The sequence below is a fragment of the Salvelinus alpinus genome, chromosome 6, assembly GCF_045679555.1.
Source record: "Salvelinus alpinus chromosome 6, SLU_Salpinus.1, whole genome shotgun sequence".
NCBI lineage: Eukaryota > Metazoa > Chordata > Actinopteri > Salmoniformes > Salmonidae > Salvelinus > Salvelinus alpinus.
Window position 1 is genome coordinate 60,209,805 of NC_092091.1, and position 20,381 is coordinate 60,230,185.

General features: G+C 43.1%; 1 protein-coding gene across 2 annotated transcripts in view; it reads left to right on the plus strand.

Annotated features, from left to right (window-relative positions):
• Positions 1 to 6,245: 6,245 nt before the first annotated feature.
• LOC139579041 (palmitoyltransferase ZDHHC5-A-like) overlaps positions 6,246 to 20,381 on the plus strand; it is a 40,160-nt gene continuing 26,024 nt past the window's right edge. The window contains exon 1 of one of the 2 annotated variants that reach the window (XR_011675667.1): positions 6,246 to 6,639. The gene's annotated coding sequence lies outside the window, so the exon portion shown is untranslated. The remainder of the gene's footprint in view (positions 6,640 to 20,381) is intronic. The other variant, XM_071407252.1, reaches the window with a different exon arrangement.

A 20,381-nucleotide genomic window follows, 5' to 3' on the forward strand; every position in this document is an offset into this window, starting at 1 on the left:
TCAGTGTGACAGGCTGTACTTGAAAACACACTAATGTCTTTTATATGAAATACTAATTCAATAGTCTAATGTATTCAAGCGGGTCGAGGCCCAGACTGGGACATTTACACTAGGAAGCGGCATAGCTCTGTGAAACATCGGAAGCAATTCACTTTCAATGGAGGGAAAGTGAAAGAAGTGGAATGGGCCGCTGACCTATGCGAGCATGGGCAAGGGAGCTGAACAGGGCGGGGCTAAAGTTGGGGAAAGCTGAACTTTATTCGAATCCTCTGCGATTTTGTCACACGAGTGACAAATCGAAGCTCACCATAACAGAAGACAGAGGCCACAAACATGTCACTGAAAAATACTGCCGGCTGCAACTGTGTTAAAACCCGGTTTTAACAAGTGTACAGTAAGTGTATATTTTGAATTTGTGAAATGATTTTGATGTGACGTGAAAGTAGAGGGCTTTATGTTTCTACAACCGTACTGTATTTGGCTTTTTCTGGCTTCCAGAGCCAATTCACCTCTAAACAGAACATGCAAGGTCCTTGGACTATAAGGACTAACTAAGGGCTCCCTTAGTCCATTATTGGGCTAACAATAACATACTCCCCTGAGCTGTAATAAAATGTACCTCTGCCCCTGATGATTGTTATGTCAGCCACGGTTTGTAGTGAATGATCAGAAAAGTTGTCTATGAACTGTTTATAATCCTCTCTAAGGATAATGGCAACATGAATCAAATCATGAACAAAGGCTACTTTATGAAGGCTATCCAGTATTCCCTTTGGCGTCCCCATACAGTCAGATATCTTTCAATAAAGCTGAGACTACGTTAACTTGATTAGTTCCCTGGAACTGCACAGTGATACAATCACATAATGTTATTACATTGTAGCAGAAAGTCTTCTGTAGCTGTCATGCCACGATTCTGTTTTTTACCACAAGATTGCAGCAAACATCTCTGGAACGGGAATCCAACGCTCCAGCAGGCACCTGCACTGACACCTTGATCCGAACCACGGGTCTGTATTTCTTCAAAAGTGGAATAGATAACCATCAATTGTAAAGTTTTTACATGCACGTCTTCTTTATGCATATTGTTTATCTTCTAATATACAGTTATGTATTGGAGAAATTGGTGAGCACACCTCATATTTTTACTTTGTATGCCCTACTCGTGTGTGTCTGTGTGTGAGTGTATTCATTAGTGTACTAACACACACGTTTATCGCTTTCCTTCGCCGGCATGTGGAAGCATTGCTTAGGCATGTTCATCCTGGAGATCCATTTTGTTATCTGTTTTCTCCCCTCTTTTGTATTTACTTTCTGTGCCAACTACCAAAGAGTTTACGGTACACACACCCACTCTCTCTCTCTCCCCCCCTGCTCTCACACACACACACTCCCTCTCAGACATATACACACTCCCTCTCTCACACACTCTCGCTCCCTCTCCTTGTCTCAAACTAATGCACACCATTAGAAATCACTTGTCATCCCCCATGTCAGCCACCTATCCTAGTGCTTCCCCTATATTCAATTAGCAGTATTTTTTTTAACATATCATTTTGGGGATAGTAAAACATTTTCTGTGTCAACTTAAATTACTAATATTAGATATAAATGACATAGAAAAGATAAAGGAGCTATATACAGTTGAAGTTGGAAGTTTACATACACCTTAGCCAAATACATTTAAACTCGGTTTTTCACAATTCCTGACATTTAATCCTAGTAAAAATTCCCTGTCTTAGGTCAGTTAGGATCACCACTTTATTTTAAGAATGTGAAATGTCAGAATAATAGGATAGAGAATAATTTATTTCAGCTTTTGTTTCTTTCATCACATTCCCAATGGGTCAGAAGTTTACATACACTCAATTAGTATTTGGTAGCATTGCCTTTAAATTGTTTAACTTGGGTCAAACGTTTTGGGTAGCCTTCCACAAGCTTCCCACAATAAGTTGGGTGAATTTTGGCCCGTTCCTCCTGACAGAGCTGGTGTAACTGAGTCAGTTTTGTAGGCCTCCTTGCTCGCACACGCTTCTTCAGTTCTGCCCACACATTTTCTATAGGATTGAGGTCAGGGCTTTGTGATGGTCACTCCAATACCTTCACTTTGTTGTCCTTTAAGCCATTTTGCCACAACTTTGGAAGTATGCTTGGGGTCATTGTCCATTTGGAAGACCCATTTGCGACCAAGCTTTAACTTCCTGACTGATGGCTTGAGATGTTGCTTCAATATATCCACATCATTTTCCTACCTCATGATGCCATCTATTTTGTTAAGCGCACAAGTCCCTCCTGCAGCAAAGCACCCCCACAACATGATGCTGCCACCCCCGTGCGTCACGGTTTGGATGGTGTTCTTCGGCTTGCAATCCTCCCCCTTTTTCCTCCAAACATAACGATGGTCATTATGGTCAAACAGTTCTATTTTTGTTTCATCAGACCAGAGGACATTTCTCAAAAAGTACGATCTTTGTCCCCATGTGCAGTTGCAAACCGTAGTCTGGCGGTTTTATGGCGGTTTTGGAGCAGTGGCTTCTTCCTTGCTGAGCGACCTTTCAGGTTATGTCGACCTAGGACTCGTTTTACTGTGGATATAGATAATTTTGTACCCGTTTCCTCCAGCATCTTCACAAGGTCCTTTGCTGTTGTTCTGGGATTGATTTGCACTTTTCGCACCAAAGTACGTTAATCTCTAGGAGACAGAACACGTCTCCTTCCTGAGCGGTATGACGGCTGCGTGGTCCCATGGTGTTTATACTTGCGTACTATTGTTTGTACGGATGAACGTGGTTCCTTCAGGTGTTTGGAAATTGCTCCCAAGGATGAACCAGACTTGTGGAGGTCTGCAATTTTTTTTCTGAGGTCTTGGCTGATTTCTTTTGATTTTCCCATGATGTCAAGCAAAGAGGCCTTGAGTTTGAAGGTAGGCCTTGAAATACATACACAGGTACACCTCCAATTGACTCAAATTATGTCAATTAGCCTATCAGAAGCTTCTAAATCTATGACATCATTTTCTGGAATTTTCCAAGCTGTTTAAAGGCACAGTCAACTTAGTGTATGTAAACTTCCGACCAACTGGAGTTGTGGTACAGTGAATTATAAGTGAAATAATCTGTCTGTAAACAATTGTTGGAAAGAATATCTGTGTCATGCACAAAGTAGATGTCCTAACCGACTTGCCAAAACTATAGTTTGTTAACAAGAAATATGTGGAGTGGTTGAAAAACACATTTTAATGACTCCAACCTAAGTGTATGTGAACTTCCGACTTCAACTGTATGTTTTAATAAGATAATATTTGAGAACTAACATCCACCAAAATAAAAACTAGACAGTCAGGGAGAATCTAAAATTCCATAAAGGTAATGGCATGGGGTCCACATTGATTTTGCTAAAGTTTGATTCACTCAGATAGCATAAGAACATCACATCAGCCATTGCAAAATGTGTAGAATTGCAGGAAATTAGGGTTGAAAGTAACTGTAAAGTGAAAATCGCATTTTTAAAAGTTAATATTCTGTTAACTCATACCGAAATAATGTTGTTGATTAGTCCTATACTTGTTTTTGTGGCCAAAGCATACATGAGAAAAATTACTTCAAAAACCTCACATCAAACTCAAAAAAAAGTTTGCTATTTCTTCATAGAGTATGATGTAATAACACTTGACATTAAAACCAGTAGATAGTGACAGCGCTGACTTCATCCAAAACTCCCGATGGCGCACAAAGCTGGAAGTATTTTAATTTGACGCGTGCCATATTGCTGAATGGGGCTGAATGCCACCAAAAAATCACAAAGGATCATGGTGAAAGTGTCCGTAACTAGCAAAGGATCATAGTTGATGTAGTCGTTTTCATCCTGCCTGAGACAGTCAAGCCAATGCTGCTAGATGACATCGGCGTCAATACCGGATACCACGTGAATACCAAGTGCAAAGAGCGTGCATGAGGGTGCGAGCCTCCTCGTAGCCTGCCCATCCGTGATTGGTCTGTGTCAGCACGTGGTCCTGTGTGACGACAAATGTAGTAGTCAGAATGGATAACTATTTAATTAATTATCTCGATTTGTAGCAAACTTTTAAATAATTCATCATGGTGATCGAATAAACACATATTATAGACCAAAACAGCTGTCTAAAAAAAATGTTGGTCCGTTCTGACTATTATAATTACATAGGCTTTCTAGGGCAAACCAGGGCTTTTGGCACCGCTAGGTTGTATGCAGTTGCTGACCAGCGGAGCTCGTGACTTCACGCTCCAGACCGGACACTGGGGGCCTGGTAATCCTCCTCAGAAGGATGAGCTGGCCAGTCAGCGGTATAGAGGAGGATGAGCTAGCCAATCAGCAGTCTACTTGCATTAATATTTTTTATGACGGTATAGTCCACACCATTCTGTTTTTGAGGTACGCCCACACCATTCCAACACAGAAAAGCTGCCTTTTAACATACTTAATTCCCATTTTTTGGAATGAAAACTATTTCACTCTTATTGTAAGTAATTATAGGTCATATTTCATAGAAATCTGGAAACACTGGGCAGTTACTTTAAAACAGCAATATTTTGGCCTCCCGAGTGGTCTAAGTAGCTGTGCCACTAGTAGCTGTGCGCCTAGTGATTCTGGGTTTGAGTCCAGGCTCTGTCGCAGCCGGCCGTGACCGGGAGGCTCATGGGGCGGCGCACAATTGGCCCAGCGTCATCCGGGTTAGGGGAGAGTTTGGCCGGCAGGGATATCCTTGTCTCATCGCGCACTAGCGACTCCTGTGGCGGGCCGGGCGCAGTGCACGCTGAAATGGTCGCCAGGTGTACGGTGTTTCCTCCGACACATTGGTGCGGCTGGCTTCCGGGTTGGATGGGCATTGTGTTAAGAAGCAGTGCGGCTTGGTTGGGTTGTGTTTCGGAGGACGCATGGCTCTCGACCTTCGCCTCTCCCAAGTCTGTACGAGAGTTGCAGCGATGAGACAAGACAAGACTGTAACTACTACCAATTGGATACCACGAAATTGGGGAGAAAAAAGGGGTAAAAAAATAAGCTATATTTTGTCTCTAAGGCAAAGAGGAGGGACCCCCCACACTAACCTTGCCACCGCTGCATACAAAATCCTAGGGGAAACACTGTATTGTGTGTGATTTCATTAGTGCGATTCAGATTTGTATCATTATGTTTGGTGGTGCAGCAGCAGATGTTGGTCAGCTTTGTGTATGTATGTATGTATGTATGTGTGTATGTGTGTATCTGTGTGAGCTTTGTGGGGATATGTGTGTGTGGAGAGGAGGGTTAGGGTGGGCTTATCCAAAACTCCTGCTGTCGCTTTAATCCCCCTGGCGTGTGTGTGTTTACGTGCCCACACACACGCTGAGACAGTACACACACACACACACATGCAAACACACACAGTATTTAGTATGTCAGTGTGTCAGAGGGTTTTTAAACACCCCCCTTTCAGTCAAGGCCTACCTGTCAATCATGGAGTAGGAATAGCCAGGCTGAAACCACTTACCCAATAAATACCGGATTGTATTCGTGTGTTGGAAGGGAGTCAAAATACGGTTATTTATTTTGGGAGAGTATCTTGTATGGACATTGATGGACCATCATGATCAACAAAGTAAAAGCACATGACATGATGTATTGGTCTTGATCTCTACTGATGAGTGTGCAAGTTCGTTTTGCATGGCCCGGTGTCCCGGGTTTGGAGATTTCATTTAAGGATCAATGAAATGGTCTAATTAAGCAATACTTTTAGGAGATGTGGTATTTGGCCAATATGCCACTAGTGCCTGGATACAGCCCTTAGCCATGGTACATTGGCAATATACCACACACACCTGAGGTGCCTTATTGCTGTTATAAACTGGTTACCAACGTAATTAGAGCAGTAAAAATACATGTTTTGTCATACCCATGGTATAGGGTCCGTTATAAACTGGGTGGTTTGAGCCCTGAATGCTGATTGGCACACAGCTGTGGTATATCAGACTATACCACGGGTATGACCAAACATTTATTTGTACTGCTCTAATTACATTGGTAACCAGTTTATAATAGCAATAAGGCACCTCGGGGGTTTGTGGTATGACCAATAAACCACGGCTAAGGGCTGCGTCCAGGCATTCTGCGATGCGTCGTGCTTAAGAACAGCCCTAGTTGTAGTGTATTGGCCACATACCACATAATGTACACTACTCCACTTCTTGGTTGACAGATACACTTTCCAATAGCAAGGAAGGAGGCGGGACTTCAATATCTTCTCGGAGAGAGGTTCGTGGACATCTGCGCTTGGTTGGTCCTGAAAATATGTATCGGCTTCGGGCACCTCCGTACAATCTACCTGCTGCAATCGTTCGTGTCTTCGATAAAAAAAACGCCTAGCCGTTATCTAAACACATGCACCGAAGCCATCGACCAGTGATAACGAACAGCTTTAGATACTTATCTTTTAGGCGTATACTGTACCGTAATGGAGAAGGGAAATGTAGCTATCTAGCCAAATTGCTAATACAGAGGACCCAACACCAAACCTTCGTATGGAGATTAAAACGGTCATCATCAATCTAATCTATCAACGGAGGACATTCAACCGTTTTGGGATTTATTCACTCAAGAAGCCGGTGTGAATCCACATAGCTACAGGTAAATGGTTAGCCATGTTTGTCAAAATGCTGTTGTGAAAATGGAACCTAGCAGCTAACTTACTGTTACTGTAGCTAGCTGGCTAAAGGTGGTATCCAACGTTAGCTGGCTAGGTAGCTCAAACGCTCAGGTGTTGCCACCAAGCTAGCACAGTTTCCAAGTTAGCTAGCTAGAAGTTAGCCACCAGAAATGGCTAACTGGCTTGTAAAATATCTACTCCTTTCCGTACCACTGAACCTAGCTACATTTTACGGGGGGGCTTTAGCTAGTCATAGACTAGTAACGTTAGTCAATTCATAGTTCGCCAATGTTCCCATAACCGACTCTCACCTAGCCAGTACTGACAGTAACGTTAATGTCTTATTTTCGGGGCAAAGTTGTTGAATCGGAGTCAACGTCCATACAGCCAACCATACCTCGCTCGATATGAGTTTAACTAATATTTATTACGCTAACCTCAAACGAGTGTGGTTTAGTGTGTCATCTCGATTCGAGCAAGGCTGGGCCGTCAGAACACATCGGGCTGTGCCGCTGCGTCGACCCCAGCTTTAAAGGTATCTTTTCTCAACCTAGACAAGAGTGTGAGTTCGGGGATCCGTTTTGAGGCCTATATAGAAGAGTGACAGAGTGGAACCGCAGCGATACACACCCAAAAATATTACAGGCGGAATGGGTTTGTCAAAGAGAATGAGAAAGGGCTCAAATCATATCGCTTTTTTTCCCACTGAACGTGACCGCAAACGAACCTTTTCGATCGGTTGACGATGCTTCGGTATTACAGATGTAGTATAAAGGTAGAATTGTATATAGCCTACCTGCCCATTTTAGATTATCCAACCATTTGTCAGACTACATGAATGATGTCCACCCCTTAATGTCAAGTCAAATCACATGCTGCACTAAGGCCTATCCCTTGGCAGACCAGACACCAACCTGTAGTTTTGGGTGGGGGTGTTGACTAGCTCTAGCAGCACATGCCTGCATAGCTTGTGTGGTAACACTTGACAGGTGATCCTGTTGAGGACTGAACACATGATTGTCATCTCTGCTTCAGCTATTTAGATTGTTTCTGTAGGCAGGGTCCACCTTGAAACTTGTGAAGATGGCAGGATAAAGGATGGTGAATAAGATGCAAATGAGCTGTGAGGTCACAGTAAGATCCTCCCTGTAAGGGAAGGAAAGATAATTCAGAGAGGGAATATAGAAGGTACATGAATCAAACAAAAGGAGATGATGAGAGGAAGCTATTCAAGAGTATTTGGTTTCCACTAGCAGTCAGATTCCACAGCCACAACATCAAAATTGGCTACACAAATGTGTCTTAATTTAAGGTCGGGGTTAGGCATAATGTTAGCAGTGGGGTTAGGTTTAAAATATAATTTGAAGACGATAAATTGTAGGAACGGGTGGGGTTTATGACTATGGATATAGAAGCTAGTGACTTCCCTACAGCTCTGCTCATGTATCGAACAAAATGAAATTGGGACACATCTGATCGTCACCTCCATTCTGATGAATGGGGACTGAATGATACACTCTCAGGGAGAGACCTCTCTGCCACCTCATCGATCATGATACGCACGCAGAGTCCATTTGAATGCAAATGTATGCACTACTCCTCAGCTGCCCCCTGGTCCAGGAGAAATTGTTAGTGGTGGTGATTTTAATGTATTACGGTAACCAGGTTTTCATCCAACCTTTTTATGCGAGTGAAGCACACGTTGGATAAAACTTGTCACTACAGGACTGATGGGAACAGCAAATTTGTCTGTAAACTTTCCAAATGGCGACAAAACAAAATATATTTTTGTGTCGGTAAAATGAATTATGTACGAAATGGCGGTGGAAATGCCTTTATGCAGAAATATTCATCTATCCATCATATGGAAGTACATTTGGAGTCACGTGGTGATATATTTTGTTTGATCCTCCTGCTAGGACTCGGGGAAGAATGCAGTTTATTAGGTTACAGATGAAATAAGTTCTGAACTTCACAGGGTGTTGCACGTGATGAGCTTGATGCTCCTTTCCAAACATTTTTTTGGGGCTGTCTTATTCTGCTGACATGATTGATGCTTCACTGCCGTTGGAAAATTATAAATAATCTCGCTATTTTGTCCATAATAATCTCATCGTGTAGACCAGGTGTTCCCAAACTTTTTATAGTCCCGTACCCCTTCAAACATTCAACCTCCAGCTGCGTACCCCCTCTAGCACCAGGGTCAGCATACTTTCACATTTGTTGTTGTTGTTGTTGCCATCATTGTAAGCCTGCCACACACACACTATACGATACATTTATTAAACATAAGAATGAGTGTGAGGTTGTCACAACCCGGCTCGTGGGAAGTGACAAAAGCTCTTATAGGAACAGGGCACAAATAATAATACAATAATAATAATAATCAATCATTTTGGGCTATTATTTAACCATCTTACATATAGAACCTTATTTGTTAATCAAAAATGTTGAATGACTCACCACAGGTTAATGAGAAGGGTGCGCTTGAAAGGATGCACATAACTCTGCAATGTTGGGTTGTATTGGAGAGAGTCTCAGTCTTAAATCATTTCCCACACAGTCTGTGCCTGTATTTAGTTTTCATGCTAGTGAGGGCCAAGAATCCACTCTCACATAGGTACGTGGTTGCAAAGGGCATCAGTGTCTTAACAGCACAATTTGCCAAGGCAAGAAACTCTGAGCCCAATCCAAAAATTTGGCAGTGGCTTCTGATTAAATTCAATTTTCACAGAACCGCTTGCCTTGTTGCAATTTCGATGAGGCTCTCTTGTTCAGATATTGGTAAGTGGACTGGAGGCAGGGCATGAAAGGGATAATGAATCCAGTTGTTTGTGTTGTTCGTATCGGGAAAGTACCTGCGTAATTGCGCACCCAGCTCACTCAGGTGCTTCGTTATATCACATTTGACATTGTCTGTAAGCTTGAGTTAATTTGCACACAAAAAATAATACAATGATGGAAAGACCTGTGTTGTCCTTGTTAATGCAGACAGAGAAGAGCTCCAACTTCTTAATCATAGCCTCAATTTTGTCACGCACATTGAATATAGTTGTGGAGAGTCCCTGTAATCCTAGATTCAGATCATTCAGGCGAGAAAAAACATCACCCAGATAGGCCAGTCGTGTGAGAAACTCGTCATCAGGCAAGCGGTCAGACGTGAAAATTATGGTCAGTAAAGAAAACTTTAAGCTCGTCTCTCAATTTAAAAAAACGTGTCAATACTTTGCCCCTTGATAACCAGCGCACTTCTGTATGTTGTAAAAGCATTACATGGTCGCTGCCCATATCATTGCGTAATGCAGAAAATACACGAGAGTTCAGGGACCTTGCTTAAACAAAGTTAACCATTATCACTGTAGTGTCCAAAACATATTTCAAGCTGTCAGGCATTCCCTTGGCAGCAAGAGCCTCTCGGTGGATGCTGCAATGTACCTAAGTGGCGTCGGTAGCAACTGCTTGTACGCGCGTTACCACTCCACTATGTCTCCCTGTCATGGCTTTTGTGCCATCAGTACAGATACCAACACATCTTGACCACCAAAGTCCATTTGATGTCACAAAGCTGTCCAGTACTTTAAAAATATTCTCTCATGTTGTCCTGGTTTGCTGAAGAGGATGTCTTCCTTAATTGACCCCCCATAAACGTAACGGACATATACCAGGAGCTGTGCCAGGCTCACCACGTCTGTTGACTCATCCAGCTGTAACGCATATAATTCACTGCCTTGTATGCAAAGCAGTAATTGTTTCAAATCATCTCCTGTATTGTCACTGATGCGTCGTGAAACAGTGTTATTTGATGAAGGCATTGTCTGTATTGTTTTTTGGGCCTTTTCCCCCAGCATTGTCCCAGCCATATCCGTGGCAGCAGGAAAAATTAAGTCCTCCACAATAGTATAGGGCTTGCCTGTCCTAGCCACTCAGTAGCTCACCATATAAGATGCTTCTAGCCCCTTCTTATTAATGGTATCTGTTGCTTTTATACATGTCTTACTACTCGAAAGTCGTCTTTATTCTCGCACAAATAAACTCCCATAGCTTATTTTTCAAATTGTCATGTTTTGTTTCTAAATGTCTGCGCAAGAGTGAAGGTTTCCCACGAGAGAGTAACGGTTAATGTGATTGGATGTTAATTATTTGACTAGGCTACCTGTATTTGACGTTGTGTTGTTATTTCGCGGGAATACTTGGTTTAACTTTATTTTGGGCAGTGAAACGAGGCTATTCAGGCAAGGTGGGGGAAAATACCACATCCAAATGTATTGCCCCGTTGGAAAATATAAATGGACTGTGAAAATGTGAAGGGGGAAAAAAAGTGAATCACTTTTTTATTTGGCGTACCCTCGACGACATTGCGCGTACCCCAGTTTGGGAATACATGGACTAGAGCGTAGGTGACAAAACCATGAGTAGAGTTGAAAATGTGATTGGAAACCCATTTCACTTGTACTTTTTATTCAGTACATGAGAATTTGACCGAAAAGTTATTTTTTATGTGCACTTCTGCTGGTGGGGGAAAATGCGCATGTTGTTTTTATGCAGATTTTTTTAAATATTCACATCGGTTGCCAATTGGATGGAAACCTAGCTAGTAAAGAGAGTAGCCTGTGCCAATGGTTGTGGCCGGCTGGGCGCTACTGCGGCCGATGAGGGAAGGAGGAAACACTCATTGTGTTCATGAGTGTACTCAACTGCCTTCTTTATTAGGTCTGTGTGGGATACAACACACATTATACACTCATTTTTTCCACCTAACCTCAGTGTTTTGTTTGTCATCGGCTCACTTTTGTGTCAAGGCCCCCTTTCTTCAGCATCCGGGGCAGCTGAGGGCAGACATCTCCACGGAAACCAATTGAAGCCAAGTTCTTTTGGGCAGGGTGGTGATCTCACTCACACCTAAGAAGTGATACCTTTCTGAATGTGTTGTCGTAGATGCAGGCTGGTCTCAGCGTAAAAAAAATAGTTATATTTTTTTACCAACAGCTGACTGGAGACGAGACGGCCGGGTATTCGTGCGACTGTCCTTTTCCTGCGGTCACATGGACTCTTAACCACGTGATGGATCTTTGTTGCTCCTTGCTGAAACAAGCAAGAGGTGTTGTAGCAAATGAGTACATGTAGAAAGGCGCAGCAGCACACAATATAACCTACGACAGCGCATGCAGTCGTAAAAAATACAGCGCATGTGCGTAAAAAATAATAGACATTTTAATTGTATTATATTATTTGCTATTGGAACGGTTTTACAGAGACTGCGGTCATTTGGCTGGCCAATTGCCATCATGCAAAATTCCATCACAGCCCTACTCCGATCATAAGCCTATTCTATTGCAGGAACTGTAAGGACTTTGGTTTGTCAGTTGTGTAGATGGTTTTAAGCGCCAGATGTGGTGTGAGTGTCGGGGTGTTTTCTGAATGAATGAATGAATGTACTTTATTGATCCCCATGGAGGGGGAGGGGAGGGGGGGGGGGTCATGTAAATGGTAAGGAATGACGGCTGTAAAATGTACAGACAGAGAGGGAGTTCAATGCCTTTGAGCAATTGGGGCATGTAGCCCAGAGACAGACGCGCAGCCGTTGTGCACATACGCATTTCCCCTTACTGGGTGACCACACACCGCCGTTGCATCCAGTTACATTGTTCCCCGCTGAGTGTGATGTTGGTGAGCATGCCCAACGAGGTAGGCATCAGCTTGTTTTACCCAGCAGCCCACTGAAAAGAAGAGGAAGTGATGCTGATCATTAGCTAATCCTCGTGGAATCTGACCGTGTCAGAATAGGCTCTCTCTCTCTTTCTCCCTCTCGGCTGTCATCTGTGTCTGTCTTCAGCGCATGGGAAAGTCCTTCCCAGGCTCTTTCCCCAATTTGTCTTGCGTCCTCACTCCTCAAAACGCATTGGCGGAGAAGGCCTGAGGTGCGGTACCTTGGATCTTCTCCCCTCCAATGTGATTTGAGAAAGGTGAAGAAAGACGAATTCGAGGAAGAATTCCCAGATCAAACCAGCTAGTTTGTTGGTTGAGTCGGTGGGAGGTCCTCCACAGCTAGGTCAATGGTCCAGAAGTCAAGACTTCTCCTGGACAGTGGAAACCAGAGAGAGAGACTAGAGACTTGAACACGGGCCCAGTGAGGATGCTACTTGTAAAATGCATCCTTCCTTCCTTCCTTCCTTCCTTGAAGTTTAATGATGACAGGTTTAACACGGTTACGGTAGAAAGATAGATAGGTGTACGCCAAGGTGTGTGTGTGTGTGTGTGTGTGTGTATATATATATACACTGCTCAAAAAAATAAAGGGAACACTTAAACAACACAATGTAACTCCAAGTCAATCACACTTCTGTGAAATCAAACTGTCCACTTAGGAAGCAACACTGATTGACAATAAATTTCACATGCTGTTGTGCAAATGGAATAGACAACAGGTGGAAATTATAGGCAATTAGCAAGACACCCCCAATAAAGGAGTGGTTCTGCAGGTGGTGACCACAGACCACTACTCAGTTCCTATGCTTCCTGGCTGATGTTTTGGTCACTTTTGAATGCTGGCGGTGCTTTCACTCTAGTGGTAGCATGAGACGGAGTCTACAACCCACACAAGTGGCTCAGGTAGTGCAGCTCATCCAGGATGGCACATCAATGCGAGCTGTGGCAAGAAGGTTTGCTGTGTCTGTCAGCGTAGTGTCCAGAGCATGGAGGCGCTACCAGGAGACAGGCCAGTACATCAGGAGACGTAGAGGAGGCCGTAGGAGGGCAACAACCCAGCAGCAGGACCGCGACCTCCGCCTTTGTGCAAGGAGGAGCAGGAGGAGCACTGCCAGAGCCCTGCAAAATGACCTCCAGCAGGCCACAAATGTGCATGTGTCTGCTCAAACGGTCAGAAACAGACTCCATGAGGGTGGTATGAGGGCCCGACGTCCACAGGTGGGGGTTGCAGCCCAACACCGTGCAGGACGTTTGGCATTTGCCAGAGAACACCAAGATTGGCAAATTCGCCACTGGCGCCCTGTGCTCTTCACAGATGAAAGCAGGTTCACACTGAGCACATGTGACAGACGTGACAGAGTCTGGAGACGCTGTGGAGAATGTTCTGCTGCCTGCAACATCCTCCAGCATGACCGGTTTGGCGGTGGGTCAGTCATGGTGTGGGGTGGCATTTCTTTAAGGGGCCGCACAGCCCTCCATGTGCTCGCCAGAGGTAGCCTGACTGCCATTAGGTACCGAGATGAGATCCTCAGACCCCTTGTGAGACCATATGCTGGTGCGGTTGACCCTGGGTTCCTCCTAATGCAAGACAATGCTAGACCTCATGTGGCTGGAGTGTGTCAGCAGTTCCTGCAAGAGGAAGGCATTGATGCTATGGACCGCCCGTTCCCCAGACATGAATCCAATTGAGCACATCTGGGACATCATGTCTCGCTCCATCCACCAACGCCACGTTGCACCACAGACTGTCCAAGAGTTGGCGGATGCTTTAGTCCAGGTCTGGGAGGAGATCCCTCAGGAGACCATCCGCCACCTCATCAGGAGCATGCCCAGGCGTTGTAGGGAGGTCATACAGGCACGTGGAGGCCACACACACTACTGAGCCTCATTTTGACCTGTTTTAAGGACATTACATCAAAGTTGGATCAGCCTGTAGTGTGGTTTTCCACTTTAATTTTGAGTGTGACTCCAAATCCAGACCTCCATGGGTTGATAAATTTGATTTCCATTGATAATTTTTGTGTGATTTTGTTGTCAGCACATTCAACTATGTAAAGAAAAAAGTATTTAATAAGAATATTTCATTCATTCAGATCTAGGATGTGTTATTTTAGTGTTCCCTTTATTTTTTTGAGCAGTGTATATTTAGTACCAGTCAAAAATTTGGACACCTTCTCATTCAAAGGTTTTTCTTTATTTTTACTATTTTCTAGACATCAAAACTATTAAATTACACATGGAATCATGTACTAACCAAAAAAAGTGTTCAACAAATCAAAATATATTTGACATTCTTCAAAAGTAGCCACCCTTTGCCTTGATGACAGCTTTGCACACTCTTGGCATTCTCTCAACCAGCTTCATGATGAATGCTTTTCCAACAGTCTTGAAGGACTTTCCACATACTGTATGCTGAGTACTTGTTGGCTGCTTTTCTTTCACTCTGCGGTCCAACTCATCCCAAACCATCTCAATTGGGTTGAGGTCAGGTGATTGTGGAAGCCAGGTCATCTGATGCAGCACTCCATCACTCTCCTTCTTGGTCAAATAACCCTTGAGGTGTGTTTTGGGTCATTGTCCTGTTGAAAAACAAATGATAGTCCCACTAAGCCCAAACCAGATGGGATGGCGTATCACTGCAGAATGCTGTGGCAGCCATGCCGGTTAAGTGTGCCTTGAATTCTAAATATCACAGACAGTGTCACCAGCAAAGCATCACCACACCACCGCCATGATCTCAAATTTGAGACTCATCATACCAAAGGACAGATTTCCACCGGTCTAATGTCCATTGCTTGTGTTTCTTGGCCCAAACAAGTCTCTTCTTCTTATTGGTGTTCTTTAGTAGTGGTTTATTTGTGTCAATTCAACCACAAAGGCCTTATTTACTCAGTCTCCTCTGAACAGTTGATGTTGAGATGTGTCTGTTACTTGAACTCTTTTATTTGGGCTGCAATCTGAGGTGCAGTTAACTCTAATGAACGTATCCTCTGCAGCAGAAGTAACTCTGGGTCTTCCTTTCCTGTTGCAGTCCTCAACCAGTTTCATCATAGGTATTTGCGGAAATTTTCCACATTGACTGACCTTCATGTCTTAAGCAATACCACCCCTACCCTGTCAACACATGATTGGCTCAAATGCATTAAGTAGGAAGAAATTCCACAAAATAACTTTTTTAACAACCCACACATGTTAATTGTAACGCATTCCAGGTGACTACCTCACGAAGCTGGTTGAGAGAATGCCAAGAGTGTGCAAATGGTGGCTACTTCGAAGAATTTCACAATATCAAATATATTTAGACTTGTTTAACACTTTTCTTTGGTTACTACATGATTCCATGTGTTATTTCATAGTTTAGATTTTTTCCCACTATTATTCTACAATGTAGAAAATAGTAAAAATAAAGAAAAACCCTGTCCAAACGTTTGACTGGTTCTGTGTGTGTATATATATATATATATATATACATGTGTGTATGTGTGTATATATACAGCATGATACTAATATAGGCTGTGTCCCAAATGGCAACATATTCCCTAGAAAGTGCACTACCCTATGGGCCCTGGTCAAAAGCAGTGCACTACATAGGGATCCACTGAGATTACTCAGTTAGTAATCTCAGTCCATCACCTGGTACCCACTAGTCCTTATCAGATGATCACATACCTTAGGCTGTAGAGGGGGAGGGGACGGATACGTATTGTTGGTCATACGTGAGTGGTTCTGATTGCGTATCTCCTCGCAACCCCAAAAATGAGGTGGACGCAGGGAGGGCGTAGCACTGCGGTGAGTCATATTGTGTGTCTGTGCTTCTGTTTCCTCCCCACGGCAGTAAGACATACTCCACTGATTAGGCAATCATCCCCACTCATGTTACATTCACTCACTCTCTCTCTCTGTGTGTGTGTGTGTGTGTGTGTGTGTGTGTGTGTGTGTGTGTGTGTGTGTGTGTGTGTGTGTGTGTGTGTGTGTGTGTGTGTGTGTGTGTGTGTGTGTGTGTGTGTGTGTGTGTGTGTGTGTGCGCCCGCCCATTTTGCTCAATATGTGTAATCTCTATCTAGATCTCAGTACTATGACAGCCTAGGCAGAGACACCCTTTTCCTGGCAAGATTCTATTGCTGCAGGCTAACCATCTTTGCGTCCCAAATGGCTCCCTATGTAGTGCACTGCTTTTGACCAGGGCCCATAGGGTAGTGCACTTTCTAGGGAATATGTTGCCATTTGGGACACAGCCTATATTAGTATCATGCTGTGTCCCCAATACTCTAAGATAGCATCTATTTCACTCAGATAACCATTGGTCTGAGTGATACAAGCCAGTCTTCTCTCTTACAAGTAAAGCCAGAGGTGTTCCCGATCATGTGAACTGACTAGGAAAAACGCTGGGCCTCATTTTATATGGCTATAACTAGCTAGCACCGTGGGTTTTCCTTGGTCTGGTCGGGGAAAAACTCCTGGTCGGCCTAGCTACCTCCATTATGATGAAGGAAAGGAGATGAGGATACTAGGAGGTTAATGAATCCGATTGGGACGTAGCCCAGAGCAGAGGTCTATATATTTCACACATTCGATGGGAACTTAGCCCAAAGCAGAGGAGAAGTTCATATTAGAGGTGGACCGATTATGATTTTTCAATGCCGATACCGATTATTGGAGGACCAAAAAAGCCGAAACCGATTAATCGGAAGATTTTTATTTATTTGTAATAATGACAATTACAACAATACTGAATGAACACTTATTTTAACTTAATATAATGCATCAATAAAATCTATTTAGCCTCAAATAAATAATGAAACATGTTCAATTTGGTTTAAATAATGCACAAACAAAGTGTTGGAAAGAAAGTAAAAGTGCAATATGTGCCATGTAAGAAAGCTAACGTTTAAGTTCCTTGCTCAGAACATGAGAACATATGAAAGCTGGTGGTTCCTTTTTACATGAGTCTTCAATATTCCCAGGTAAGAAGTTTTAGGTTGTCGTTATTATAGGAATTATAGGACTATTTCTCTATACGATTTGTATTTCATATACCTTTGACTATTGGTTGTTCTTATAGGCACTTTAGTATTTCCAGTGTAACAGTATAGCTTCTGTCCCTCTCCTCACTCCTACCTGGGCTCGAACCAGGAACACATCGACAACAGCCACCCTCGAAGCAGCGTTACCCATGCAGAGCAAGGGGAACAACTACTCCAAGTCTCAGAGCGAGTGACGTTTGAAACACTATCAGCGCGCACCCCGCTAACTAGCTAGCCATTTCACATCGGTTACACCAGCCTAATCTCGGGAGTTGATAGGCTTGTAGTCATAAATAGCTCAATGCTTGAAGCATTGCGAAGAGCTGCTTGCAAAACGCACTAAGTGCTGTTTGAATGAATGCTTACGAGCCTGCTGGTGCCTACCATCGCTCAGTCAGACTGCTCTATCAAATCATAGACTTAATTATAACATAATAACACACAGAAATACGAGCCTTTGGTCATTAAAATGGTCGAATCCGGAAACTATAATTTTGAAAACAAAACATTTATTCTTTCAGTGAAATATGGAACCGTTCCGTATTTTATCTAACGGGTAGCATCCATAAGTCTAAATATTGCTGTTGCATTGTACAACCTTCAATGTTATGTCATAATTATGTACAATTCTGGCAAATTAATGACGGTCTTTGTTAGGAATAAATGGACACAAACTGCTGCATATACCCTGACTGCTTGCACGGAACGCAAGAGAAGTGACAATTTCCCTAGTTATAAGAAATGCATGTTAGCAGGCAATATTTACTAAATTTGCAGGTTTAAAAATATATACTTGTGTATTGATTTTAAAGAAAGGCATTGATGTTTATTGTTAGGTACACATTGGTGCAACGACTGCTTTTTTCGCAAATGCGCTTGATAAATCATCACCCGTTTGTCGAAGTAGGCTGTGATTCAATGAGAAATTAACAGGCACCGCATCGATTATATGCAACGCAGGACACGCTAGATAAACTAGTATCATCATCCATGTGTAGTTAACTAGTGATTATGTTAAGATTGATTGTTTTTTTATAAGATACGTTTAATGCTAGCTAGCAACTTACCTTGGCTTCTTGCTACCCTTGGGTAACAGGTAGTCAGCCTGCCACTCAGGCTCCTCGTGGAGTGCAATGTAAGGCAGGTGGTTAGAGCGTTGGACTAGTAACCGGAAGGTTGCAAAAACGAATCCCCGAGCTGACAAGGTAAAAATCTGTCGTTCTGCCCCTGAACAAGGCAGTTAACCCACTGTTCCCAGGCCGTCATTGAAAATAAGAATGTGTTCTTAACTGACTTGCCTAGTTAAATAAAGGTGTAATTAAAAAATAAATAAATAGGCAAATCGGTGTCCAAAAATACCGATTACCGATTGTTATGAAAACTTGAAATCGGCCCTAATTAATCGGCCATTCCGATTAATCGGTCGACCTCTAGTTCATATGTTACAGACATACCAGGGATTGTTCTATTGTTACTATCCTGTCTTTCCCTCCTCTTTCCCTCTTCCTTATGCTGGAGATGTAGATTCCAGAAGGAGATGGAGAGAGGGATCAGTCATAGGTGATAGTCAAAGTCCAAAATGAACATTTTAGGGTTAGGCCAAGGAGGTGGATCGGGGGTGAGGCCTTGTGACAGGCCTGTCTAGGGGGTGTACTTATACCTCCAAGCTGCCTCCCACTACAGAAACAGGAGACAGGCCTAGGCCCTATCGCTGTTCTGGCTCGGAAGAGGCTTACTTGGCTTGTGTCCCAAATTACACCCTAGTTCCTTTATAGTACACTACCTTCGACCAGGGCCCTATAGTAAATAGTATGGGCCCAGGTCAAAGGTAGTGTACTATAAAGCAAACGGGGTGCCAGTTGGGACGTAGACTTAGAAGAACCTGGGAGATCATGTTACAAATCAAATGTTATTGGTCACATACACGTGTTTAGCAGATGTTATTGGTCACATACACGTGTTTAGCAGATGTTATTGGTCACATACACGTGTTTAGCAGATGTTATTGGTCACATACACGTGTTTAGCAGATGTTATTGGTCACATACACGTGTTTAGCAGATGTTATTGGTCACATACACGTGTTTAGCAGATGTTATTGGTCACATACACGTGTTTAGCAGATGTTATTGGTCACATACACGTGTTTAGCAGATGTTATTGGTCACATACACGTGTTTAGCAGATGTTATTGGTCACATACACGTGTTTAGCAGATGTTATTGGTCACATACTCGAGTTTAGCAGATGTTATTGCGTGTGTAGCGAAAATGCTTGTGGTTCTAGCTCCGACAGTGCAGTAATATCTAACAGTGAATATCTAACAGTTTCACAACATATACCCAAAATACTCGTAAATCTAAGTAAGGAATGGATTAAGAATATATATATATCTGTCAAAGCGGCATTGGACTAAGATACAGTGGCGTGGTATGGAGTACAGTATATACATATGAGGTGGGTGATGCAATATTTACAAATAATTGAAGTAACTAAGATACCGTAGAATAGTGCGGAGTGCGGTTTATACGTGTGAGATGAGTAATGCAAGATAGGGAAATATTACTGAAGTGGCCAGTGATTCCTAATCTATGTCTATAGGCAGCCGCCTCTGATGTGCTCCATGTGCATTAGTGTTTGAATGATTCAGGGTCACCGGTCTGACTGTCACTTCCAGTCTCTGCATAGCTGAGCCTGATACCTACAGGCATGTCCCCTATTCGTCAGCCCGTTTAGAACCACATCGCCCTAATTACAGACCTGGCCGGCGTAATAGGCGGCACATTGGAGAAAAAAACGTTTCAAAAAGCGTTGTGCATTGGAAACGTTTTTATTGGACTAGTTCAGTTCGTCCCTCCCCATGTCTGTCTGTTTTTCTTCTGTTTGGTGCCTGATGAATACGACCCTGGGAAGGACCGGTGTTGAGTTGACTACTTCAACTGTTGAAGGGGAGATAGGGAGCGCCTAATTGGTTGAGGAACGTACAGTTCAAC